Here is a 26,383-nt window from a genome sequence, read left to right on the forward strand (position 1 = left end):
AGGCCTGTGTAGTATCCTGTGATAGAAAAGTTGTCTACTTTTTCTCATGTCCTGCGACTTTGCAAAAGACTGAGATTAAGGGCAGTACACTAATTAATCTGCAGGAGGAAATTTCAAGGCCACCTAATGTTCACACTGTAGTCGGGATTATACTGAAAAACATGAGGAAAGACCTCACTGAAAAAATTGGGGCAGGGCTCCCCAAGCCCCTTGGAGTTCATATCTCATTGGTACAACTTGCCTGGGTACTGGACTTGAAACTCTAGGATTTAATATTTGCAGATGGGTCTCAGTCTTGCTTTGGCCACTTTGATTTTATCACCACATTCCACCTTTTCGGAACGGGAATGTTTACCCTGTGCCATTGTATGCTGGTAGTGTTCAACTTTCTCTTTTATTTTTCCGGGGGCTCACAGCATGAGTTAGCCTCAAGCCTCAGAGGAGACTTTGGACTTGAACTTTTCAGCAATGCTGGAACTGTTGTTGACTTTGGTAACTGTTGTAGGTGCACTAAAAGCATTTCGTATAGACACAGGGGTCTTTTGGGGCCCAGGGCAGAGTTTTATGGTTTATATCTAGATGTTCCCCCAAATTTCATGCATTCAGGTGTGGAGCTTGTGGAAGGTGACAGGATCATGAGCCAATACAGCTGGGGAATCACTTTATTATCAGGTGGAGCGTGCTTGGAAGAGATGGGTCTCTGGGGGCGTGGCCTGGGAGGGCATATCTCCCTCCCTAGCTCTGTCTTTCACTATCTGTTTCTTGATAGCTATGAGGTGAACAGCATTCCCTCTGTCATGCTCTTCTACCATACTGTTTCTTCTTCAGAGATGGATGACCAAGGAAATGTCAGCCAGAATAACCCTCTCTCCTCCTTGAAGTTGTAGGTGTTGAGTATTTTGTCCCAGCAAGAAGGAAAGTGACCAAGTCATGTCCTTTCCTACAATCAGTGTAATTAATCAAACAATCTAGTTGTACCGCAATAACTCTATTTCAGAACCAGCGCCAACACACGTAGTTCAGATGGAGTACAAGTGCGGGGTGGGGTGGGAGGGCCACCGTCTTATTGCAGATTCTGTTGTCCCATTGAGGGCTGGCAGGGAGGTCTGGGAAGAGGCAAGGTCCTCTTATCAGCAATGGGACAGACGCAAAGCACAGGGCCAGCGAGGGAAGGTAAAGGGCACAGAAGACCCCTATCTTGACTTCAACAAGTGAGTGAGGTTCTCATCCGAGCTGCAATGCCAAGCCCAGGTCCCAAATCCAGAACAGAAGGGTAGCTGTCCTGACTGAGGATAGTCTGCTTCTAGCAGGGAGCTAGCTGTTGGGCCAGGGGCTCACATGAGGGCCTCTGCCTCTAGGAAAAGAGCAGGGCTGGAAGGACAGCAGGGACAAGAGTGAAGACGGAGGCTAAAAGGACAGTAAGACGCTTCCTCTGGTACAGGGCAAAGGAGCATGGCACAGGGTAGGGAAGAGCTGGAACACTCACCAAACAGACCCCTGGCAAGGAAGAACCAAGCTTAGATGATGGTGTGGGGGTGTTGGTGTTTGCCCAGGTGTCCAGTGGCGAAGCCTTAGGTACCAGACTCCAGGTTTCAGCACATGCGACAGTGGATCACTTTGACTCAGGAGCGCTTGTGTCACACTGCTGGCCTGCTCTGGGACACTAGGCCTCAAGTCAGACAACCAGAAGTAGGCAGGAGTCGGTGCCACACTTCCGAAGGTAGGCAGAACTGTGGTCGTCTGAACAGGAACTCCTGATTCAAGACGTGAGTGGCCTGGGATGGGGCAAGACTGAGGATATAGCTACCTCAGCCGTCGCGACCCGTGGCATCTACACAGAGGAGGCCAAGGGTGAAGAGTTCACTTGTTTCAAAATTGCTGCAAATTACCGAGTGTTGCAGCCATCCGTAGCCCAGAGGCAGAAAGATGAGTAAGACAGGATCCTAACCTTGACAGATTCATTCTAGGAGAGATAAACTGGGAAGAAGACTCCAGTGCCTTAGGGTGCTTAGTCCGGGTCGCGGCACTCTTAAATGAGGACATGAGAGCAGGTTTCTATAACTTGCATTTTATTTCACTAATACTTGTTAGCTTACCATATACTAAATTTAGTCATCCATGGACTATTCCACTGAAACGTTGGACTTCCCTCCTTCAATTCACCCCCAAATGCACAGGCTTTGGTTACAAAAAAAAGTTCAGTCATTGTTGAAAAGGAATTCCTTTGAAATGTTTTGGGGGTTTTGTGTAAAGTTTAATAAGGCATTTGCAATGTAAAAATTGGCTTTATCAAAAAGAATACAATGGTACAGAAAGTAGAACTGTCTCAGATAATTCATATCTGGCTGTCAGAAGCTTGTACCTATCACCCTCCTCTACAAAGGGTATAACCAACCCACACCTGAGCTCCCAGCAATAACTGTACTTCAGGACCTGGGGCAAGGCTCACCGTGGCTCCCCTTGCATTTAGGAAGCAGTGGTACACGTATGTGGGACTGCTGTGGGTCAGACAGCTAGGGAAGAGGCAGCTTTTGCTTCATTTCAGTTTGAGCGCCGAATCTTTGAAGACAGCCAGAGAAGTCAGTTTAAGAATTACTGTGGGGCTTTTAACTGGACAACTGGAAGGAGAGAGAGAGGGAAGGATTTGGAGAGCAGGACGACTTGGCCAGGGGAGGGTTGGGCCTGGAAGACAAGGTAGGGTCTGGGAACCTGGGAAGGACAGGCCACCTTCTCAGAGCACGGTACCAATGTCAATGGACTCCCCAAGGGCCCTGGGGAGGCCTATGACATCCTCGGGGCTGCAGCACATGCGCAGTCCCAAGCAGCGTGATGTGGCAACACCTCGAGTGCGAGTAGACACAGCTTCCAGGGAGCTTCAAGGCAGATCTGCCTTGATTTTCCAGAGAACTGACCCCACATCCAGGGTCCTGCTGCGTTAGCAATACATCCTGGGAACAATCGTGTTGAGCCTGGGGCGGTTTTTTGCTTTCTCCTTTCCTGGCTAAAGAGTCTCAATTATATCTTCATTCCTTAAAGGAAAATTCCCAAAGGTCTCCTCCATGTGCAGTGGATGTGCTTTGGATAAGCAATGGGTATATGGTGGCCAGACCCACTATCGCTGATTCTGCCCTCTACTGGTGCCACCCGGTGCACTGAAACGTTGGGTGGGGTGAACCAGAAGCTCTTTCTGCTGAGATCTGCCTCAGCGAGCCCACAGCAGCACCTCCTGTCCCCTCTGGAGGCCTCCTATGTTGGTACCGGACGGAGTCTAACAGGGCTGGCCTCTCTCATCGTGTCCTCGGGCGAGGGCCAGCTTTTCACTTGCCCTTATGTGAGTGTCTCTCCCGCGCCTGGGTCCCTGCCTGGTGTTTCTTCCTGTGTCATTTTCATCCACCTTCCCCTTACTGCCTGCTGCACACTTACAGCCGGTCAGTCTACAGACTGCAAACATTCGGGAACCCTTGAATGAGCGGGGTTGAGGAGGTCAGGGTGTTACCTTAGTGGCCTCCTCAGGGTGAAGAGCTGGGGGGCTGTGTGCTCACCGTGCCACCCCCCCCTGATGTTCTCTGTGCGTGCGTGCACACACATTTGGAAGGGCTTGGCAGACAGGACGTAGCTGGTGTGGGAATGCAGCAAGGTGTCAAGGGAAATGAGAAGCACTGCGTACCCTGTTGAAGGGAGACTGGTTTACATAGGCATCAGCCTTCCAGGGAGAAGTGGCAACACCGACAAACAAAAACAAAAACCACAAGAAGGGCCTCAAGATAGAACAGCTTAGTTTACTGCTGTCTCGCCTTCATTGTAGCCCACCTCATTTACAGATGCGCGTCTGGGTCAGGCTTGCATGGCGGTGCACGGAGAAGAAAGAAGGGGAAAGTGTCTACCTACAGATGAGTGTATGGGGAGGACTAAGAGTAGAGAGGGAGGCAGGAGAGACGGGCTGCAAAATTCAGAAAAGAGGAAGAGAATGGAGACTAGTTTGCTCTAGAAGTAGGAGTTTTGATCACTTTAATTGTTGTTCTCTACTAAACGGTATTGTTGGCCTATAATTGTGTTGCAGTAATCATCCCAGTTTTTCTTTTGAGGACTAGGAGACACTAGAGTTAGTGGGTCCCTATGGAGTTTGTCCAGGGTGGCTGTTAGAACAAGTATCTTTTGGAGGTAGGTTCAAGGGGATGTTTGGCTTCTGTTTTCTTCCACAGTTCCCCCACTACCATACATTTCCTTTCTTATTTCCTACCGCCTCTCCTATTTTTCCTCCCAAGTCATCTACTTGCAGATGATTATAATTAATACCTGAGAACTATCAGGCAGCCGTAGCTACATGTAAGTTTCCAAACGTAGAGGGTCAACCAGAGCCAAAGTCTATGAGGAGAACACCATGGTTCTTTCTCCAAGAGAAGCAATGAAATCGGTCTGTTCTGAGGTACTTATTAGGCTCTGATCTTTTGTTGTGTCAATTATCACACAAATTGCAGTACAGGAGCTTCCTACCTTCAATGTCTGGTAACTAACAAGATAAGCTGATTATTCTTCTGCCCCGGAGAGCAGGTTTAGCCTCTGGTGTGGTCTTTAATATGTCGGAGGGGGTCTCAGAGGCCTTCCCGCTGTGGCAGCCCCAGTGGCAGGCTGGCTGCCGGAGTGACTGATGGGCCAGAGCTTTGCCCCTCTGGGGGCTGGTAGAAGGTGTATTTTCTGTGGCAGGGGTGGGAAGGGAGAAAGAAAGGAGAGAAGAGATGCTTCAGCAGGAGAGGAAGGTGGAATCTCTACGGTCAGTTTCAGGGTGATTGTGAGTGAGAGGGAAAATACCTCACAAGAGCCCAGGGGGTACCATGTGGCCTTGCTCTTGAGGTAACCATCGAAGTGGGTGTGTGCCTGGAGGAATGTCGCCCTTCAGAACTGGGATACAAGCTGGATGCAGAGCAAGGTGGACAGAAGAGTTTTGCCCATTAGGGCTATACTGACTGGTACCAAAAAGGGCATGATGACTTGTGGTGTTGAGGGCTGAGGTGAGACTGGGGTGAGGGGTGAGGTCAGAGAAGGCACCTCTACCCTCTGTCTAGGGTTTGCTCCTCGTGGATCTCAGCTTCTGTGTCCCGGGACTTAGCACGCCAGACAACCCTATGGAACGAGACAAAGACTTTTCGGAGCAGGAGAGCCAACCAGACGGGGAGAAGCAGCTTGGTCGCAGTACCTCTGGCTAGCAGGAGTGGCTGTCTTATCAGAAGGCAAACTCTCCTGGGCTCTCGCCTGCCTCCCAGAATCGCCCAGGGTTTAACTTGGAGCAGCTGTGCTCTGTTACACCCCCCCTCCTGCTCTTTCTTGGTCACTGCTGGGCTGGATGGGACTGAAGCACAGACCCTCCTCTACTGCTCCGGGTGCTCCTGCCTCTCAGAGTGGCTTCTCCAGCATACGGCACCTGGCAGGGTGAGACGGCCGCAGCCAGCAACCTTGTGTGGCCTGTATGGAGGAGCTTCTGCTAGCTGCTCCAGAGACCTGCAGACAGCGGCCTGGACTTGAAGAGTCTCCACCGTTACCTAGGGAGTCACGTTCTCTTCAGGCCATCCAGTCTTGTCTGGGGCCAGTTTTCTGGAGAAATAGGAAAGTGGTCAGTACACTGTTAGCTTCCAAGGTAGGAATGCATCCTTCCTACCTTCTAGCTAATGAAGGGCTGCACAGCTTCTCATAAACGGCACCTGGTGGGCGGTCAGCCAGGAGAGGCCCCGTCCTGGGAAGTCCTGGTTGCTGGGCAGTGGGCAGCGGACTGCACGAGGACCTCTGGCTGCTCAGTTGGGAGTGGGATTAGGGCACACTGACTTTCCCAGTGAGAGGCACCTCCAATGGCAGTCGCTCTGACAGAGGATGCCCTGGGACTTGGTGTCTCTCCAGCAGTATTTTCTTGCCCTGGGGCAGGAGAAACTCACTGGTGTCAGCGCCTGTGGAACACAGAGAAGAAAGCTCCCATCTGAGACTGGGAGGCGGGCCTCCTGCGTGCCGGCGGCTTCCCAGCCGTGGTGGGCTCCGAGCGCGGGGCTCTGTGGTCGAGGTACTGCGTGGTACCGTTACATCTGTGCTGAAAAGCATTTCAGAGCTTCACACTGGAGCATCTGCATGTAGAGCTCTGGTGGTCCAAGCTTATTTCCTCCTGCCTTGTGGAGGGTTAGCAACGGGAAGGGTCCATCACTGACGGCTGCCTTTTCTCACTTCCACCCAGGTGGGGGAAAACCTGTAGCTGGCCGAAGGCTTGCACCTTGAATGGTGCCTGAAATACAGTCTGATAAGAAGTGGTCAAAGGCAGGTGGGAAGGCCCATATCCTAGAGATAGAAGCTAAAAACAGACCAGCGACCTGCCAGGCAAGGGGGAGCCAAATTAGGGCCAAAACTGTGCAGAAAACAGGATGGGTAGATAGGAAGGGAAGGCTTGTTCTTTTAGACCTGAGTCCAAAGTGCAAGTCTCAATGCAGAGCTCGGTCCTATGCAGGGAACCAGTAACAGGGTCCAGTGGTTCAAGTCAAGGAAGAGTTTGACCCCCTCAGACACATTGCTTCCCTTTTCCTCTTTTGACTTACAATGTAACAAAGATTTTGATCCTACAAAAGCCCCGTGCAAAGTGCTTGGACTTGGGAAAAGAGCAGTAGAAGACGGTTTTGGCCCGCAAAGAGCACACACACGGTCATGTTCACGACGTCTGCCCCTCTTCGCCTCCTCTTGCTCCCCTCCTTCCTCCAGGGGCATTGAAGCACTGAATGTGTACCCAGAAAATTCATTTTCTTGCCCTAATTCCTTCTATCTCCAATCCCTCCCCTTTCTCTCCCAAAATATAAGCAGCAGAAGGAGATTTGGGAGTTAGAAGGAAGACAGACCTCAGGGAAGATGCCTGGTTGGCATCGCAAGTCCACCGTGTGCAACTCAAATGCTCGCGGCCTGTCGGCACTCAGAGCCTGGGCTGGGGTAGGTTAGCGCTCTGTTTCCTTTGGTACAGTGAGTCTCAGACTCACAGACAAGTTCCGTTCTGGAAGCGTTGCTTGTGAGGCGGATTTGTTCCTAACCTGGCGGAGTCATACAGGACACCTGTGAAAGGGCATAGCAGGAATGTTCACATGCCAGGGACTTACTGTGATTAATTTCTGCTGCTAGTCCCATTCCTTTTTAAAAACTGATGTATATCTCTTCCTAAATAAATGCAAACCGGTTGTGGGTCTTTCATGTACAATCCACTTTGTAGATGAGACACAGGGCGTTGCTGATCTGCCTGGCAGAGCTAAGGAGTGAGCTGAGAAGATCTCTCCATCCCCCACCCCCCGCTCACCACCACCCGGACCTCAGGTGATTGAGCCCAAGGCAAAAAAAAAAAAAAAAAAAAAACAACTTCCATAATGGCTGGCCCTGGGGTCTCCTATTTGCTTGCTTTTTCTTGTCTAAAATGAGGTTGGAGGCCTTGAAAGACGGAGGAGGCTTAGAAAAAAGAGATGCACAAGGGGTCACATCATAGAGCGAGTGGATGAAAGGCTGTGCCTGGCTTTATTTTGCTCTGAACACCTTTCATCCTACCTGTTTAGGAAGCTGCCATTCCTTTGAATATTAAAGGAACTCAAATTTCTTTCATTTATAAGTACACAGCATTCCTAAAATGCAAATGTCCCTAGTAGGGGTGGTATTTAGTCCATAGGGCAGAGTCTCGAGGGGCAGAGTCACCAGGAAGTGGGAGATTTAAGACCTTCTGAGAGAAATTTTATCTGCTTAACTGACAGCACTTATGCCTGTCCCTCAGCCAGTGCTGTATCTGATACCTAACAGAAAAGACAGAGGGAGAGAGGTTTCCATCCAAGCACGGTCCCTGCTCCCCAGCATGTACACTCCTGGACCTGAAGCAATGACAACATAAGAAATATCTGTTCAAAGGCTAGGATCACTTCAGATTTCCAGCTTATGTGTCTCTGAAGTGTAGCATTTCTTTCTCCCTTAATTGGCCCTTTGAAAAAGACTAAAGTAGCTGCACAATTCCCACACATGTTCATCCTCCAAACTGCATACAAGTTTGCCTGGGACAGGGCTCCTTCTCTGAATCTGTATGCGCAGGACCCCCACAAGCAGCCGAAGTTTGTGCGAGCCTGGCAATGTGGCTGTATTCAGGGAGCCTGTGGCATTACTCTCTGTCCACGGAGAGTACACACAGATCTCTCTTCCTCCTCCTGGTTGGTTTTCTCTTTGTGATTAGTAATTGGCTTCTCTTGGTACGCTACGATCTATTACAAAAGCCAAACATTCAGAGGGTGAGTTGAAACGACACAATTTGGTTATAATTTATGTTAGCCCCTGACATATATATATTTTTTTTAATGATTTCGTCTCTAAGCAACTGATCTCTTAGCAACAAGAAGCACCTTTATAAAAGATGGCACACAAAGAGTGATTGCTAGAAAAACCACCCGGTTCTTAAACAGCCGCGCATCATTAAGAAAACTCACCATCTTCAAGAGTCCAAAACTAGAAGTGACCAGCAGACTCAGGTAACCTTGCTCTTTGCACATTTTCCTGGAAAAAAAACTCATGCAACTATTGAAGAAAATAAAATTCTTTGAAATGTGCTCATTTTCCAGGTCTTATTAGTTGGTCTTAGCTAACTTTTAGAAATACGATGTATTCTTTTGAATAACTGCTTCTTGATAAAATCAAGCTGGACATGAATTTGTGATCAGAAAACAGCTCACTTTAAAATATTTCCTTGACATGAAAATGGAAAGGGGAAATAATCTATCCTTTCATAGTTTGTGTCTGTGGATTTTCATTTACAGGGAAAAATCCACACTGTATCAAAATAGAAGTGTGCAGAATGTTGCCGAGTGGTGTGCACCGTTAGGTGTGAATTTTTGAACTGCTGAAATATTTAATGAGTAGCAACATTGTTTTACTCTCAAACTTTAACTGTTTAATCCAGCGTCAGTAACAGTAGCAAGTGATGGTCTTTTGTTGTAAATATTCAAGGACTGGTTTTTCTTTTCTCTGTTCCGTTGCACAAAAGCAAGCATTTTTTCTACTTGCGTTCATTGTTTTACAAAACAAAGATTCATTCCAAAACTAAAAATAGGAGAAGTTATAGCCATCTGTACCATCTTTGGTTTTTTTCAGGTACCCTGGAGTTGAAAACTTAAATGCCTTTCTAGAAAATTGGAGTTGGAGATAAGAAACAATTATTTCATCTGTACCCTTTCAACAAGATTGTATAATTATAAACCCACTTGAGGGTACTCAAAGTGCATAAAGAAAGATGAGGGTTTATGAAGGAAGCAAAAAAAAAAAAAAATCTTCCTGAGTTGGGAAACTATTGCATAAAGATACTATAGACTTAAGAAAATTGCAGTTTCAAAGACAGTTGGGATGGTGATACTGACTTCTTTTTTTTTTTTTTTAAAGAACGCTGTCCCATTTTTCTTTAAATTGAACTGTATGCCAACATCTTAGAAACTGCCCCCCCAAACTAAAGTGGGGTACCTTGGATACAAAACTTAGCAATGGCCATTCAAAATCAGGACAATCTCAGAATATTCAGGACTTACGGTTGCTGTGCTATAGAAAGGTACCTCAGCAGCACAATGCAGCTGTACTTGATTTAAAAGCTGTTCGCAATTTGCACTTCTGCTATTGCTACCAACTTCCGGCAGAAAGAATTCCTCCTCGTGATGAGTTTGTGTGGAAGTTAGCAGTGTTAGTATTTTAAATTGAATTGCAGAAAACTTTTCTTTATAGCAATGCACTATGAAAGCACAGAGTAGCATTCTGTATGTTTTGTTCTTTAGGACTAAAGATACTTATATTGCAGTGTGGTGATTATTGTAGAAACGTGTTTGTGGCTCTGAAGTCAAGCACCTTGAATAAATAATTACATCCTTTGTGTTGGCTGTGCCTTGATGTGTTTCCAGTTTTCTGTAAACTGTAGTCTCCTAAATGCGAAGGGGAATTTGAGTGAAAGCAAAGATACAGTAATATGTGTATTACAAGTGGCAGCTGTGTCTGCAGCGGTTCTGCAGTAGGTTCCAAACGGCGTCTCTGTTGGCTTTGAGGCTTGTGTCTTTTGCATTGTATCTGTGCGTACGGAAACAAAGGGGCAGTGGCACAGTCGACCTTGTCACTTTGGCCGGCTGGAGGAGCCTCCTGGCTGAGACGGACATATGATTGCAAGACCTGAGGCATATTAGGAAATACTCTGAACAGACTGCCGTATAGACTAAGCCAAGCCATTCCGCAGTGTTGGGATTGCACACACACGGTGAATAGTGTCAGTATAAATCAGAAAATCAGAATGAGCCTGTCTAGCAGTGACAGCTTCTCAGGAGACAGGACAGCTCCAATCCCATGAATGAGTTTCCACCAAGATCTTTGTTTAGGCAACTTGATGGTGCTTTCCCTTCAAACCCGAGGTTTGAGTCTGGTTTGGGGCTGGGCAAGGGGAGGCAATAGCAGTTTCATTGTCAATACAGCCCTGCTGACCCCCACTGTGCATGGAGCAATTCACTTTGCAGACCTTCAGGGCTGAATGGAAATGATCGGGCAGGAACTCGATCAATTCCTACATGACTGACTTTTTGACAAAAATGTCCCAACGCTTCTAGATGAGCCACACTTGTCATAATATCACCTTTTTTGTGGCAAAGGAAGGAAAAAAATCTGGAGGCGTGACTGTGAGCAGGGAACTTTACAAGTGCCAGGCATGCTGGGCGATTTAGTGTACAGTTTTGTTCAAACCTTACGCTGTGCAAAGGTATGATCAGTGTCTCCACTTTACACGTGTGTGAATAAATCAGGCTCAGTCCTTTGTCAGGATGTTACCTAAACAGGGAACAGTCTGACTGCAAGCCTCCACATGTTCCTTGTGCCATGTGGCATAAGCAGGTATCTTAAACTGTCACTGAGATCGCCCCTCTGGTCCTAGTAAAACTAACGTGCTAAGTCACCTGGCCGGAGATGGTGACCCAGGCCTCCTTCACAGAAGAAGCTCCTTCAGGAGCAACTCAGATGTCGCATCCTCCAGTGCTGCCACTGGCTGTGACAGCAGTGGCCACAGGGTGTGCTGCCACTTCTTGTCATGATGTACTTCCCAAGGGAAGTGGACTAGGAACCGGAGGGATCTTTGCTGTGAGGACAGTCAGAGAGGGCTCCCTGGAGGGCATCCCTAGACTACAACAGCTAAGGACTGCAAGACAGAAAATCAAACAAGATCCAAAACGGGTCAGGTGACATGCCACCGAAGAAGGTGGAGGAGAAGAGAGCTGCGGCTGGTGTGGGCATGTGGTGTTGGGGCTGAAATGATAATTAAGAACGCAGAGCTTTCTTCCAAGGATGTTGCTTCAAACTTGCAAAACTATGTGCCTGGTTCCCTTGGCTTGTGGTGTTGCACCCCCTTGAGGTATTCCTCGAGAAGGGATCAGACTTAAGAGAGCTTCACTTAACAAAGCTTTCTGGAGACAGTATTTGGGTAGAAGACGTGGGGTGGGAGGCTGTGGCAGCTCTGACTACCCCTGGAACAAAACTCTCTCTCCATCCATATTTATTTTGATTCTTGTATCAGTCAGCTCAAAGACTTTGAGGGCTTTTTGACCAGAGCCCCTGTAGCTCTTCTGCCTGGGGGATATATATGATGACACTGGCAGGCAGAAACAGGTTGAGGTCCTAGGTGGGTCCAGAAAGATTTTGGTTCGGCAATGATCTGCCTTGAACTTGGCATAATCATCAAATGAACATAGAAGTAGAGCTTCACCCACCAAGCTGTGTGTGGGGACCCTTGTGACCATCTCCGGAGGGACCAGCACTCCCCCAAAGTATGAGACAACCTCCCATTTCTTGTTCTAATACCTCCCTGCTGAGGTATTCCTGTGAATAATTCCTCTAATGATGAGTCAGAATGGACAGTGTAGGAAGTCTGAAGAGAATGCATACTTGTAGGTTCCATTTTTATACTAAATAATCCTTCAGTGTAAGTGTCCAAGTAACTTTCATGCTTCTGTTCCCCAAGGCTCTATCTGCAGCCAGACCTGCCTGCCCCCTGAATTTCCTGGCTGGTGTGTGGTCGGCTCGTCGACCACCTACCTACCACAGAGAACACATACCACATCCCTTCCCCAGGGAGTAGACACTGGTCCTTCTTTCATCTGACAACCCGGGGTAGGAGTAGAGGTGTGTAAAAGTGAGTAGAACTCACTTCATTACTTAAAAACATGTAAGTAAAACAATATATATATATATATATATTTTAAATTAGGCAAATGTATGATCAGACATTTCATAAAAGAAGATATATGAGTGATCAGTAAGCTCTTTTAAAAATAGTTGAAACCATTAGTGATCAAGGAAATGCAAAGTAAGACCATAGTCAGATGCTTCCAGAATGGCTAAAAGTTAGACTGACAAAGAATAAGTACTGGTGAGAATGTGGAACAACCAGAACTCTGCAGTGGAACTTTGAAGACAATTTGGCGGTTTCTTAAAGATTTAACCATGTACCTACCATAGGGCACAGACATTCCACTCTTAAGAGATTTATATCTGTCCACAAAAAAGCCTTGTACGCTCATGTTCATAGTAGCCCTATTCAAAATGACAGAGCTGTTAAGAAGTGCATAGGTAGGGCCGGGCATATAGCTCAGTGATAAAAGTGCCTGCTTGGCAAGCACAAGGTCCTGAGTTCAATTCCTGGTACCCCCCCAAAAAAGTGCATGGGTAAACTGTGTGTAGCCATGCCATAGACTAGTACTCAGCAAAACTGAGGAACAAACTGTACACTTTAGGTATTTGAGGTTTACTGAATATCGTTTATGCCTCAATGAAGTCTTACATCCAAAGTTTAAAAATATATTTTGGGGTAGTTCATTCCAGCCAGTGCAGGACACTTCCAGCAGAATATCTGGGCTGGGAGATTCCCTGGTGCTGGCTAAAGCTCAGAGCTCTACTGTAGTCCAAGGCCCTTTCCAGGTTTTTCTTTCCTCTCTCCTTCCCCCTGTTTAAATAGGTAGGTGGAATGAAGTCTGATGTCACAAATGAAACCCCATCTACCCAGTAAGATTCAAAGAAAACCCAGAGAATAGTGAGTTTGATACTTCCCTGCGGTGTTTGCTGACCAGCCATCCCCCTGGGGCCGGCAAGGTGGTGACAGTGGGAACAGTGCTTAAGTGTCCCAGCCTGTGGGGCGGGGATCCCCACAAGAGGGACCTTCGTGCCCCGACAGGAGGGAAGAGCAGGCAGGGCCAGCTTCCAGGGTGACAGGCCACTGCAGTCACATAAAGCATGGGACTCAGAAGGGGCAATGAGCTGCAGTTTCCACGCTGAAATTCTTCACTTGATCTTTGAATCTGTATTTCGTAAGAGAAGTCTGATGGGAACTGGAATCCTCATGTGCGGTGTCATCTCCTAGGGCACAGACGTGGGCAGTGTTGGGGCTGGGTCCATAGCTAAGGGCCTACGTCTGCATTGGCCCCACAGATTTCCCTAAGCCCAAGAGAGCGCAACATTAAACAGCAAACAAAACCCACAGGTGGCTGGCGACTGAAGAAAGGGGTAGGCTTTCTTCCTGCTTAGTAACAAGAGGACCCGCATTTCATTTTGCAATGGACGGTGCTGGCTGCAGGACAGTGCTTGAGGTGACAGCATGCCAAAATCCCTACAGTTGTCTAGCTGCGCTTTGCTCCTAGCAGAAGGACTGAAAGCTTCTAAGAGTCCTCAGGAAAAAGATCTGGCTCAAGTTAACCTTCCTTGCAATAAAGAGTGTGAAATGTAACACAGCTCTTCCTACAGGGCAAGACATAGGCTGGGCGCAGGAAGCAGGGAAAGTCCTGCGCTCATCAGATTTTCTTCCGATGCAGACTCCTTGTCCTTTGATTCCTTCTCCAGTGGAGCAAGAGTGAAGGTCCCAACTTAATGTTTTGAAAAAACTAACCATGGCAACAGCCAAGTCCATTGAGAGAGTAGTAAGAGACACAGCTCCCTCTCTTCTTCTTTCCTCTTTCCTTTCCCACGTTTATACAGATAGGTGGAATGAAGTCTGCTGTCACAAATGAAACCCCATCTACCCAGTAAGATTCAAAGAAAACGCAGAGAATAGTTTGCTACTTCACCGTGGTGTTTGCTGACCAGCTCTTCCCCTGGGGCCGGCAAGGTGGCACCGCCTTGCCTCTCCTGCCGGAGGAAGGCGCCCGACAAAACAACAAGCCAGCAGCAACGGAAAGGCAGGAGGAGACCTGACCAGGAAGTCTCCAGGTCTCTTTGTAGGTCAGTTCTTCGCCTCCAGCTTCCTCCACACAGTCCAGGCCAGCTTCTGAAAGCCCTAAAAGGGCAAGAGCAGGTATTGTCTCAAGCACCTCCCAGGGAGTAAGGGACGGAAATAGATCAGGCAAGAGACAGAGACTGTCTTTTGAACGCGTGGTTTATTCACACATCAATCCCTTACTCCGTAAGGCATACACAGTCCGAGCAAGGTCTTGATCCTGGTCACTCATACTAACATGAAGCCAAATTGAGTCCAGATCAGTCACTGAATAAAAGTCCAGGCCCAAGATGAGGCAGGCTGGGAAAACGTGCTGCGCCAGCAGAGGTCGAGAGTATTTGGCTCATGAACAAAGTTCCACCGATCACGGGAGGCAGTCCAGTCGTGTCTAATGTGCAGTGCTGCTGGGTCTCTTTCTGTGCGGCTCTTACGCTGCGGTCCACCCATCTTACCCGTTTTCCAGCTGTGGTAGTTGGACCATTTGTTCTTGGGCCATTCAGCTTCTTTGGGAGCTGCTTTCGTAGAAAGCCTCCCCTGACTGCCGTAGGATCTGCTGCCATCGTGTATTTAGCACGAGTGACTTGTTCCTCACAGGTACAAGCTCTGCTTAGCAGACACAGCTCAACGTCTATGAAAGACATAAAACGTAGAAGTCAAACTAAACTTGCAACGCTCCACAGAAAGGGTCAGAGCCTGACAGGGATTCTGGGGGAGGCGGAAGGTGCTCTTCCTTCCACCACGTGGGAGGCCCCTGCCAGCTCTCCTGGGCAGGATGAAGTGGTAACGTCCTCAGGGGCTCTGAGACCAGAGGCAAGTGGCCTGGGTTCTACTCCTGCTGCTATTAGCTGTGAGACCTGTGCTGGCCCTGCTCTACCAGTGTCCAGCCAGCGCCTGCGGAGGAGGAGAACGCACGGTGCACATCCTGCGGCCACGGGTGCGTCATCCCATCTGTTCCTCCCGCCTGGCAGCTTTCTGTGAGGCCAGGGTTGCTTCTTTCCTCTGCTGCCTCCAGGCTGTACATGTCAGCAGAGAGTGGCTTGCTTCACTTTTGCACCAAGGAAACTGCCATTTCCTCAGGTGATGGGAAACCAAGATTTGCTGCATCTCTGGGGCTACTGCTGGACTGACCAGGCGCAGCAGGCTGGCCTGTAGCCTGACTAGTTAAACGGGTATTAGGCCATTGGAATACAGTGCCCAGAGCTACAGAGGTCCTGCAGGTGAAAACCAGAGCTTAGAAACCGCAGAGGGCAGCTGGCCCTGAGGCGAAGGAAGGGACGGCCACAGTCCAGGTGCTGTTGCTGCGGGGGTGGGGCATCAATGTGCGGACTTCGTCTGATTTATCACCTAGCAGTGCTCAGAATCGCTAACTACGTCTTCCTGCTCGAAACCCCTCCCTCCCGCCTTCAGCGATAAACGTTTTTCTGGTCTTTGTGTTTTCTGATTGACGGTTCTTAGGGTTCCTGGCTGCCCTCCCTGTCCCTTGTGTTGCTAATCCTCAAGTTCTTTGGGGAGCCCTCTCACACCACCCTGTCCCTTGGCAGTTCCAGCCTTTCCTGGGGCCTTAAGTACCATCTCTACAGTGAAGTAAGTTAGGTCCCTGGGGTGTCTTCCCTGAAGTCTTACCTGTCCCGCAAGGTCTGACATTAAGTACTTATTTGGGTGATAACATGTGTATTATCTGCCCCTCATCTAGACTAGCGGCTCTGAGGGAAGGCGGTGTGCTCTTTATTCACCACATCTGTAATCCATCGGATCAGTCTACAAAAAAGTGACCAAATTACAGGGTCAGCTTCTACTGGGTGGGCCCGTGTCCATCCTCTGGCATTGTCTAAGAGCTAGAAAGTGTCATTACAGCCTTTTCTCCAGATTAAGTGTGCAACTGTTGTTTTTTTCTCCATTGCAGAACCATATTTTATTATGCCAGAAATGGGAAATTCTGTATCAGTAATAATCAAAACCTACCACTAAAGGGTGAGGGGGTCCTCAAATGTTTGAGCAGAGGAGTGACATGGTGAGCTCTGCACATCTGGGGAAGCCGTCGGCAGTGACCAGGAGTCACTGGCGGACGCAGAGAATAGGGACGGGGCATATGGTACGGCTCTGCTCCTGGAGGAGGCTGACAAAAGCCTTACCTCACGGGTGGCGGTGAGACTAGGGAGGAAAAGGGAAAGGTCAGGCTTTCAGAGATGCGATAACAGCTGAATAGGGCCGTGAGCTGGTGCTCAGCGTCCGAAGACTCTACATTTCATCCATCGTCCTCTTCCGTGGGCCCTCAAACACATGCTGTTCTTTGTCCCTGGAAGGACCCAGCTCCCCACGCTTCTCTCACTGGAATCCTGTCCTACTGTTCTGGTCTCTAGGAAACTCTCCTTGAGTGGCCCAGGGAGAATACTTTTCACCATTCACCTCCACGCACTTTGTGCACAAGGCCAAGATCGCGGCCTGTTTTGTGGAACGTGACTGCTTGCATGCTCGACCATATCAAGGCCCTGTGCCACCTGTGAGGAAATGTCTGCTTCGAACCAGAACTCCTGAAAACCCTGTAGGTCCAAAGAAGCACAGTTACTCTTTTCATTGCCTTGACTTGCAATTAGTTGATTAAGCACCTTCCCCAAAACCCCCTTATATAAAGTTCTAGTGGGGCATTTCATAATGTTTCTTACTCATTTTTCTAAAATAAGATTTGTGTAAGTCTTTGATAGCTGCTCCTTTCTTTGATTTTGAAGTAAGCAATCACTTAATTCCAGAACAGCCTTGGACACCACCTCTGAGATTCTAAACGACTCAAAGCCCCAGGGTGACCTCACTAGAGCTCAGCTGGTCCCGGCCAGCCTCTCTCCGCGCTATGTGCAGACGCTTTGGCAGTGTAGCCGTTTCAATGGACCGGGCACTTTCGTTTACGCTGGATGGTACTGTGGAATGGCTTAACTCAGACGTGCTCTGGGTTTCCTCCAACAGACTCTTTCGCATGTAGTGCTTTTTCTGACTTCTTCGCAGTTAATGCTTTTCCTAAGATTTCCCAACATTGCCTAAGGCTTTAGCAGCCTCTCGCACGAGTACTTCTTGGAAAACACTCCAAATACCTCCAAATGCTTATCCTATGCCCTCACCAAGAGCAGTTCCAGAAAAATCCTGGTAATTCCGCAGGGCCGGGAAGACGGCCTCCTTGGAAAACAATAACTGATTTCTATGGCTGCTCTCTATGGGACAAAGTCCCTTCTGAGTCTCGTGGGTAACTTGCATACTACTTTCCTGTGGGGTTTACCACCTAAAGCCTTGCCATCTTTATTTGCGTTCCTGTCTTTCCCCTAGCCGTATCCTATGCTCCTTAAAGGCAGAGACAGCATTCTCTCAGTGTCCTTCCTCCCTGTCCTCCTCCCTTAAATACTACAATCCGAACACCACGTTTTGCACATAGTTCTGGAAAAGTCAGTGAATGGATGAATAATAAAACATGATTTGGGCCACTTTTTTGTCACAATGCTCCACTTGTCTTTGCCCGTATTACGAGTCCTCAGCCTCTTCTCTGCCCACTCATCCTGGCTTCCTGTAGTGTCTCCCCATCTGTCCGGCATTTCTCTCCACTTCTAAAGAGCTTCCCAGTCCGCTGCAGCCCTGGCTCCCGGATCATCACTCCCCCTTCTGGCTCATTTTTAGAGATACTGAATCAGGTTAGCTCCAGGGTTGACCGCTTTCACTCCATCTGAAGAACTGTCCTACCACTCCTGGCCTCTCCAGCCCGGGTAAGACAGCGCTGCCCCATAGGCCATGGCAAGTCTGCAGGAGAGCCTGATAAAGTCTTCTCCAAGGAGCTGCACGTCTCGGAGCCAAACGAAGCTTTGTGCCGTATCTAACACACCCCTCCCAATCTCCTTGAAACCAACAATGTGTTCTCTGGGCTTTTTCATGTTTTCTTATTCACATAGATAAAATAGTGCGCTCAGCACCAATTATTCCTAAACAGTGTATGCCAGAAGTGGCCTGTTATATAATGAGCACACTATCATTTTTCAGGCAAATAAAACAAAACCAACTAATCAAACAAAAAACAAAACAACCCCCCTCCCCAGACTTCTATTGACCCTGGTGATTACTTGGCCTATGCTTAGTGATAAGCACATTAAGTACCCAATCTGCCCAGCACTTCACAGTTCTCTGGATGCCTCCAGTGCCCATTATCTCCTCTGATGATCATGCCACCCCCTAAATGGTGGAGTAGGTATCATTAGCCTCTTTTACAGTTGCCCGATCTGGGGTTGGAGAACCCCAGAAAATTGCAGAAAGAGCTGCAATTTTCCTGAACTGATACTATTCATAAGTGGTGTGTGTGGCCCAGCTGCGGTGGGTAGGAAGGGGCAGTGCTTAGCCCAAGACTTCCCAAGGCTTTCCCACCTTCCCAAGCTTTTATCAAATCTGTCTTGAGCACTATTTGCTGCAGTTGAGTCTGATTCCAGGGATATTTCATCATCCACTTAAGCCGGCTCCTCTAGTCTTTGAATTCAAACTCATCTAACTGAATACGGTAAATCCAATTTACACTTTAAAAAGAAAACCACTCTTAGAATCCTCTTAGGTTCTGTAACTCTTTGTAAGAATTTCAACAGGATTAGCTGAGAATTTCAGGCAACAGATACTGCTCCCTTCCTCTGTCAGCCCTTCTGCTAGAGGCAGAGAGGGGAACAAAAGCGGTGGAAGAAATGGGGCAGAGAAAGACCCCAGGTGAAGGGGCTTAGAGGGTGGCTTGAAGGCCACCAAAGGCCTTTTCTAAAGATGTCCTCCAGAGATGCACGGAGGCCTTTTCTTCTGCACCCAACTGTGCTGCACCGTCCACTGTGAGCCCCAGTGAAAAGAGCTGGAGGAGACAGAGACACACAGGTGCTGTTCCTCTGTGGGTAGTTTATGAGCGTCAAGTCACGTGCATCGAAGTTACAAGCACTTGGACCACGCAGGAATACAGACATGCTAGAAATATCACCAAGGATGGACATTAAGTGCTGAATGTGTTGTAAGACAATGAAAGAAAAAGATGGAGCGAGAGGTAATGGTAGGCTGGGGAGAACCGCAAGCTTTATAAGAAGTGACCATGACTTGGGAAGTATACAATCTTCCCTAAAAGGAGGAAAACATACCCTATCCACCACAGGACCCCAGCGTCCTACCTAGTGCCTGTCCAAAAAGTCTGAAGTCCTTTGGAAGGAGGCAGAATATAAATATGTTAGCTACTCAGTACTAACTAACTCCTCAGTACTGTGGAGGAGGAGAGGAGACAGAAGAAAGCAAGAAATAGTAGAGAGGATAAAAGAATGGTTCTGAGCTGGACATCCTGGATCTGAGCCCTGTTCTCCTCAGTAACGAGGGCTGTGGGCAAGCCACATCTACTTTGCGGATTTCAATCATAGCACCTGCCTCCTAAAGTTGGTATGAAAACCAAACGAGCATACTACTTAGAAAGTGCTTAGAACAGTGCCTGGCACAGAGCAAGTATGCAGTAAGCGTTAGCTCTTCTGCACGTAAATGTGTGAACATGAGTTCATGCTCAGTCAGTACACAGAGCTCATAAAAATGCTAGTTGCAGTCCATGAGTAGTATAAAGATCTACAAATGGGAAATTATTATACTCTATAAGATACTATGGAAAGTCAGGGAAAAAGCCAACCTTCATGTGTTGCTGCTCTCTTCACATGGCTTGCCATTTTGGGTTAATATTTGGAGGAAAATATGGCAATAAAAGCGCTGCTGTGTGGGGCTGGCCTTGGGGCTTTCGGCTCAGGTGCTGAAGCACGACGTTCAAGGAGGCAAGGTTGTTTGGGTTCATCACACCACGGCACGGAGGCAAGGCTGCTGTTGAACACCAACCCAAGAGCACTGCACCCATGAACTTGAACTTCCCCAGGTGTTCCTGGCTCAGATTCAGGGAACCGTGGAAAGCTGGTTTTATTACTCTGGGAAATTTCCAGTGACTCTTTCCATCCTGCAAAATCACCAGTCCTCACCCTGCTCTGCCCTGCCCCAGGTGGAGGGCTTGAAGAAACCTGCTATCACTTTTAGCCCTGAAGAATATACACCAGGCCATCATCCCAAGTGCTACACTCGGTGAAATATGAACTCTTGGGCCAATTACTTCAACTTGCCAAATTGCATCTGAAAGTAGGTGTTAAAATAAAATCTACCTACGGACCAGTGATGCGGTTTAGATGCAATAAAGTGTGGCACTCACCCAAAGGAAGCCATTACAGTTATGTAGAGGAGCAACCACTGTAGTGATGCTGCTGCCAGCCGAGAGAAGGACACCACTCACAGCTAAGGGACCATCCATAGATTGCCCGAAGTGGGCCCCTTCTGAGATTCATGGGGTGATAATAAGGTACCAGCATGTGCCTTTGGCCAATCAGCCTCTCCCTCTCTGTCCAGGCTCACCTCTCCTCTGACCTTTTTTTTCCCAAAACATATTATCAGAAGTTTTTTGTTTTTGTCTTGGCATCTTTGCTTTTTGAAGGTTACTCTTTCATTCCTCACTCCTTGGGAATTGAGTATTAGGCTGCACTTGGGGACAGAGTATACGTCAACTGCTGTACTAGGTGTTTGATGAAAATGAGCTCTAGGGGCTGGGGATTTAGCTCAGGGGCAAAAAGCGCCTGCCTGGCAAGCACAAGGTCGTGAGTTCAGTTCCCGGTACCGGAGAAAAACAAACAAAAAAAAAAGAAAAGAAAATGAGCTCTAAAATCCTCACCATGACTTGGGAGGCAGCTGTTACCTCTGTCTCTCAGCTATGGAACCTGAGGCTCAAGGTGGCCAAGTAACTCGCCCAACCAAGGTGTCAGATCTGGTCAAGCGGGGTATTTTGTGATTTACTGCATGTCACGCTCAACACCAAACACTTCACTGACCTTCCCTGGATCTGATGCTTGCAAGTCAGCCCAGGATGACTTGCGTATGCCTTGCTCTCCCACTCCCTCCAGGGATGCTCATGAGGCGAGTGCTAAGGTCGCCATCTTCCTCTCGTGTGCACACCAACTCCAGTCCTCAGAGAAGTCTGCTGAATAGCCACTGGGTGCCCTTTGACCCCACAGAAATGGGAGCTTCATAAATAAGAGCAGGTTCATAAACCTGCTCATGCTTGCTTTAAAAATGGAATCTTATGTAGTTTTCATTGGACCTAATAATTATATAGCTAAGGTTGCTGCTGATTTTGTCTTTATTTTTCCCATTTCAGTACTTCCGAGGCAGAGGGTAGAAAGCAGTACCTGTAGAGCCAAGGACTGGCTTATTTGATAAAATGAGTTGCTGATAAACTTTGCAGAAACACTTCTTCCAGGGATGCTTACTCCTGATTCTGCTGAGGTGGCGGAGCCGTACGATCTTACCTATCATCTGTTGGTGGAAAACTTGAGCTATGAGAGTCTGGTTCCACGTGAATAAAGTTAGGGCTCCCACTGAATTGGGCGATGACGCTCAGAATTTAGGCGAACTCCTTGGGCAACTATAAAATTGGGCCATGGTTGCCAGTAAGGTAGTTTCTATAGAAAATGACTACTTTCTATGGCACCGGTGTGAGTGTGAAGAGAAAGCTTTTCAGCAAACATCTTACACACGCACTCGTCAGGCGCTTGCCACCTCCAGGGCGCTTGTCCAGAAGGACTCTTATTTCCTTCAACCATGTCCTACCAACTAGATTTTCTCTGTACTCCCTGACTGATTTATTAGACCACTGCTTCCGTGCAGAACTCTAGCTGGCAGCCCACGGCGGGAAGCCGCCCCGCCCATCCACTCACAAGCATAGCGAGCCGAAAATGAAGTCTGTCCTCAAATACTCTGTTGAAGAAAAACTCCTGTGAGTGACTTTCACTGGGTTTTGCTGGAGCCAAATCTTGCTTTCTGGTGTCATAATTGCCATTAACAGAGAATGATGGCCATGTCAGTAGAGGTGCGCCCCATTGCATGAGGGCCTCCCTCACTACATCCCCGTGGTAAGGAGACCGTGCGGGAGCTCAGCGCCCAGCTGTTACAGAGTCCCCGTGGGACGCATGAACAGTGTCTCTCCCCGTTGCCGGAAGAACACCTGCAGGATTTGCAACGTCCTTCCTCCTTTTGGTAAGAGCGCTGTGGTCGTCCTTAGGGCCTCTGAACACACACTGTGCTCCCTCTCCTTAGCCCTTCCTTCTTGGCACTTGCTCTGGAAACCAAAAAGTGGGTGGAATAGGTCTCACAGAAACCGGATGGCATAGAAACTCCACTTAAGGGGGTGGCTGGCTGTGACTAGGGCTCTGGAGGAGCTTTTCTGTTTTATACTCAGCTAGGGCCCCATAGCTGCCTTTGGTAATGTGTTGAGGCTGGCCTGCACAAGTTAAGTATGGCCTTACCTGCGATGTCCCTCACCCCACCTCAGCTAGCACGGGACCCTGTGGTTGCTTGGGAGGGTGAGTCTGGCCCACCGCTGTGGCAGCTTGGGCTTGGTGGTCCTTGGGATGCTTGCCTGGGACAGTCACGCTCTCTCTTTTCAGGAACACGAGGTTGTGAACTCTTCCTCTGAATCTCCGGGAAAGTTAGAGTGAGGCTCAGGAAAAATTACGCCTGCTATTCACATTTTATCACATCTCACGGCAGGGAAGGTGTCATGATTACTGGTGAGGGAACTGGCGGCTCAGAGTGGTACAGTAACTGGCCCTGCCTTACACAGGGTGGGGCACACCTGAAGCGTGAATTATCCCCAAGATGACACAAATACATTAACAATCTAACATCCTAACAACTGATGTAACAATACAGACTAGGTCTCATTTATAAGTTCAAATTGGTCACAAATCATTCGGAGCTGTTTTCAGATTGTCTGTACCACCATTTAATGATACACCTGTGGTCTCTTTCCAAGTGTACCCTGCTTTGTAGAAATTTTGATTATTTTATTAGAATTCTCATGCCTGGTCAAAACCTCTACTACAGCTGTTCCGGGAAAACTGTTACACGCCTGCATTTCCGCTTGCTTCCCTTTCTTCCCGCTGGGTCTCTGACCTTTCCAGCTGCCTGCCTGGTCTTCAGGTGTGTCCCTTTCTTTAATCGCTTCCTGTCATCTCTCACATTCCCGATGTTCAGTTCTGGATCCCTCAGGAAGGGAGGGCAGAGCACTCTTTCTCATTTGCTGCACAATCACAGGGGCTGGTCGTAGAGCCATGTGACCAATGAGTGAGTAACCCCACAAACGTTCCACGGACAAACAGATGATTCTCCTGTGCAGTCTAACTGCTCAGTCCAGGGCATCCCTACTTCTTTTGGAATTGCGTCTGAAATCTACGGTATCATATTGTTAAGGTCCTCGGTGAGTTTCTGGTTCCCAATGGCAGACTAAAATACGTGCTCCGATCTTACTTCTCACCCCAAACTTCTGGAATTGATAGACAAGGTATTTTTAAAATCCATAACTGAACTATAAAACAAAAAGTGAGTGAGCCCTGTTTGAGGCAGAAATTCTGGAAGCATAAAAAAATGAATGGAATAGACCCCATAAAAGAAACAGATCAGAATATACACAGAAGGAAAGAATTTTCCTACAGGAGTGGGGTTAAAATCCAAGCATGCTCTACATCTGAAAACAGTGAACTGGGAGAGCAGGAAGAAAGGAGGGGCAGGTAAGAGGCCGGGAACCTGGCTCGGGGGTTTCCCTGCCCTCGGCAAGCAGCGCCGGCCAGGGAAGCGAGGAGTGCAGAGGGCTGGAGCTGGAGACACGAGGTACCCCAAGGCCAGCAGCCTAGCAGCCCAGCTACCAGGACATTTTCCCCCGGGGGGCGTCCTACTCCTTCTTCCGCCTTGTGGAGAACAGAATGGGGTGCAAACTGCTCAAAGGCATGTGTCTTCTTCTCCCTCCCCTCAAAAGTGGGCAAGCAGAGCCAGCCACCCGACTAGCAGGGAAATTCAGTTACAGAACTTGGCACATCGTTAAGAATCACTGTACATTTTACGAATGCCAACACTGGGAAAGGGAGTCACAAAGCGCAGACCATCAGAAGAGTTTAAATGAGGAAACACATTTACTGACGGATCAAAACTGGACTGTGCAATACCTTGGCTATCAGAGACACCAGCAGACACTGCATCCATAAAATAATGAACACAAGATGCACATTGATATTTTGATTTTTGAATTAAAAATATGAGTGATATGCTGAAAGGCCAAATAAATAACAATCGACAAGTTAGAAGAGCCAAGCAAAGGATTATCCCAGAGTGTGATACAGGGGATGGGCAATATGAAGAAAACAGCTTAAAGAAAAAAGAGAGAAAGAGAACCCATCAGACTCAATAGTTTTCAAAGTGATACTCTAAGAAGCAAAAATACTGAGGATGGCGGAGAGGTAACATTCAAAGAAATATGAATCAAACATTTCCCAGACAAGGAAAGGTCCGCCTCAATTCACAGTAGTAAAAGCATGTCACACACTGATATCTCTGTGAGGCCATTTCTTCATTCACTGAGAGAAGAATTGACCCTGAGAGCTGCAAAATGTCATTAGAAACCAAATGTAGTGCAAAAAAAAAAAAAAAAGTATGATTAAACTCAGGGTTTTTTATTTGGGGTCGATACCGGGGATGGAATTCAGGGTGCTAACACTGAGTGATACCCTCAGCCCCTTTTCTATTTTGAGACAGGGCACTGCCAAGTTGCTAAACTGTCCAGACTGGGTTTAAACTAACGAACCTCCTGCCGAAGCCTCCCAGAGTGCTGGGATTACAGCCACATGCCACGCTCTTGGATCAAGCTCGGTTTGTGCTGACAATGAGATGAGAGCTAAATTAGATGAGATTTAAAACAAAGTTTTTTGCTGGGCTTATAAATTAGCTCTAAAGATGCCTACTCCTATTAGGACCCACAGGCCTCTCGCCTGAAACCTCCTCTGGCCACATCTCCTAGTACTTGTCCTTAGTCTTGCGCTTGCCGGTCTCTCTCCCACTCCCGCTAGACTGCAGGCTGCCCTAGAGCGGTGAGAGCGCCAGGCCTTCGCTTTGTGCCCTGCCTGGAGCTTCTAGGGACACCCGTTAGGGAAGTATCTCCAGGAGGGGGAAGGAGCTGAAGCCTTAGCCCCTGGTACTGATTATCTGTGGGACAGTTTCCTCGGCCGGGGAGAGGGAAGAGGGTGGGTAGAAACTGCTGGGGCGTGACACAAGGAGGGATGTGTGGGTGAGGGTGGGCACGGCGGGAGGCGCCATCTGGAGACGCGCACACTGCTGTTCGGGCACCCTCGGGGTCTCTCCTATGTCCTCAGCACAGCAGCGGCAAGAGGCCACGCAGAGACAGAAACACAGCCATTTCAGGAATTATCCTACTCTGCGGAAGTACCCGAGAGAGATGTGGCCTGTCCCCGAGCACACAAACCTCTAGTGAGCCCAGGGGCCCAGATCCAGTCCAGAGAATCTGCTCCTCTCAGCTGGTCAAAAGCTACGCACTACTGTCTTGCAGAGTAAAGACTGATGACAACTTTTATTAAACTCTTACTGTGTGTCAGACGCCTAGCTCTGAATCTAATTTGCCCACAGAAGAACCATATTAAGAAACAGTATTATTTCCTCCCACTTTTCAGTAAAGAAACTGAGGCAGAGCCGTAGCACTGAACAGTGATGGATAACCCACCTGAACCCCCGAAAGGACATGGCACGGGGGTGGGAGGAGTGCCTTGGAATTTCCCGTCAGTTCTTTTGTCATTCTCCCAACCTGCAGTGTCCTTCCCCAAGTTGATACCTTGCAGAGGAATGCTCTTCAAGGCCTGTGCAGACGCCGGTCCGACCTTCCGGGGAGAGTAAGTCACTCTGTCCTCTCTTCTCATGCTTGTTTGGACCTCCGGTTGAACAGTTTTGCAATCAGACTTCTATTACAATGTTGCACAAAATTAACTGCTCGTGGGAAAAGACCGCATTTTCCCACATTCCTGAGGATCTAAAGCCGGGGCTGGGAGCGTGTAGGCTTAGTCACAGTCTGGGACGGAAGGAAGTCTCCTGAACGTGCTTGTGAGATGGCCCCTTCTGTGGCCGAAGCCCAGAGACGCTGTGAGCCCTGACACTCGCTGCAGCGATGACGCCTGAGCCGCCCTGGACGGTGCCAGGCTGAGGGGGGACACAGAGCCCCCCGTTCTCCCCTTAAAT

The 26,383-nt window shown here is 48.3% G+C and overlaps 1 protein-coding gene and 2 long non-coding RNA genes across 7 annotated transcripts in view; 2 read left to right on the forward strand and 1 right to left on the reverse strand.

Annotated features, from left to right (window-relative positions):
* The window catches only part of LOC102023780 (aromatase), a 114,451-nt gene that overhangs the window by 40,442 nt on the left and 47,626 nt on the right, over positions 1–26,383 (forward strand). The gene's annotated exons all lie outside the window — the stretch shown is intronic.
* LOC102025437 lies at positions 927–9,890 on the forward strand. The gene is made up of 2 exons (XR_259748.2): positions 927–8,510; positions 9,130–9,890. It is a non-coding gene; the product is annotated as an uncharacterized LOC102025437 (long non-coding RNA).
* On the reverse strand, positions 14,405–26,039 carry LOC102025217. Its single transcript, XR_259747.1, has 2 exons — positions 25,983–26,039; positions 14,405–14,882 (listed from the first exon to the last, which is right to left on the reverse strand). It is a non-coding gene; the product is annotated as an uncharacterized LOC102025217 (long non-coding RNA).

The sequence above is a fragment of the Chinchilla lanigera genome, unplaced genomic scaffold (genome assembly GCF_000276665.1).
Source record: "Chinchilla lanigera isolate Chin_1 unplaced genomic scaffold, ChiLan1.0 scaffold00008, whole genome shotgun sequence".
Taxonomy (NCBI): domain Eukaryota; kingdom Metazoa; phylum Chordata; class Mammalia; order Rodentia; family Chinchillidae; genus Chinchilla; species Chinchilla lanigera.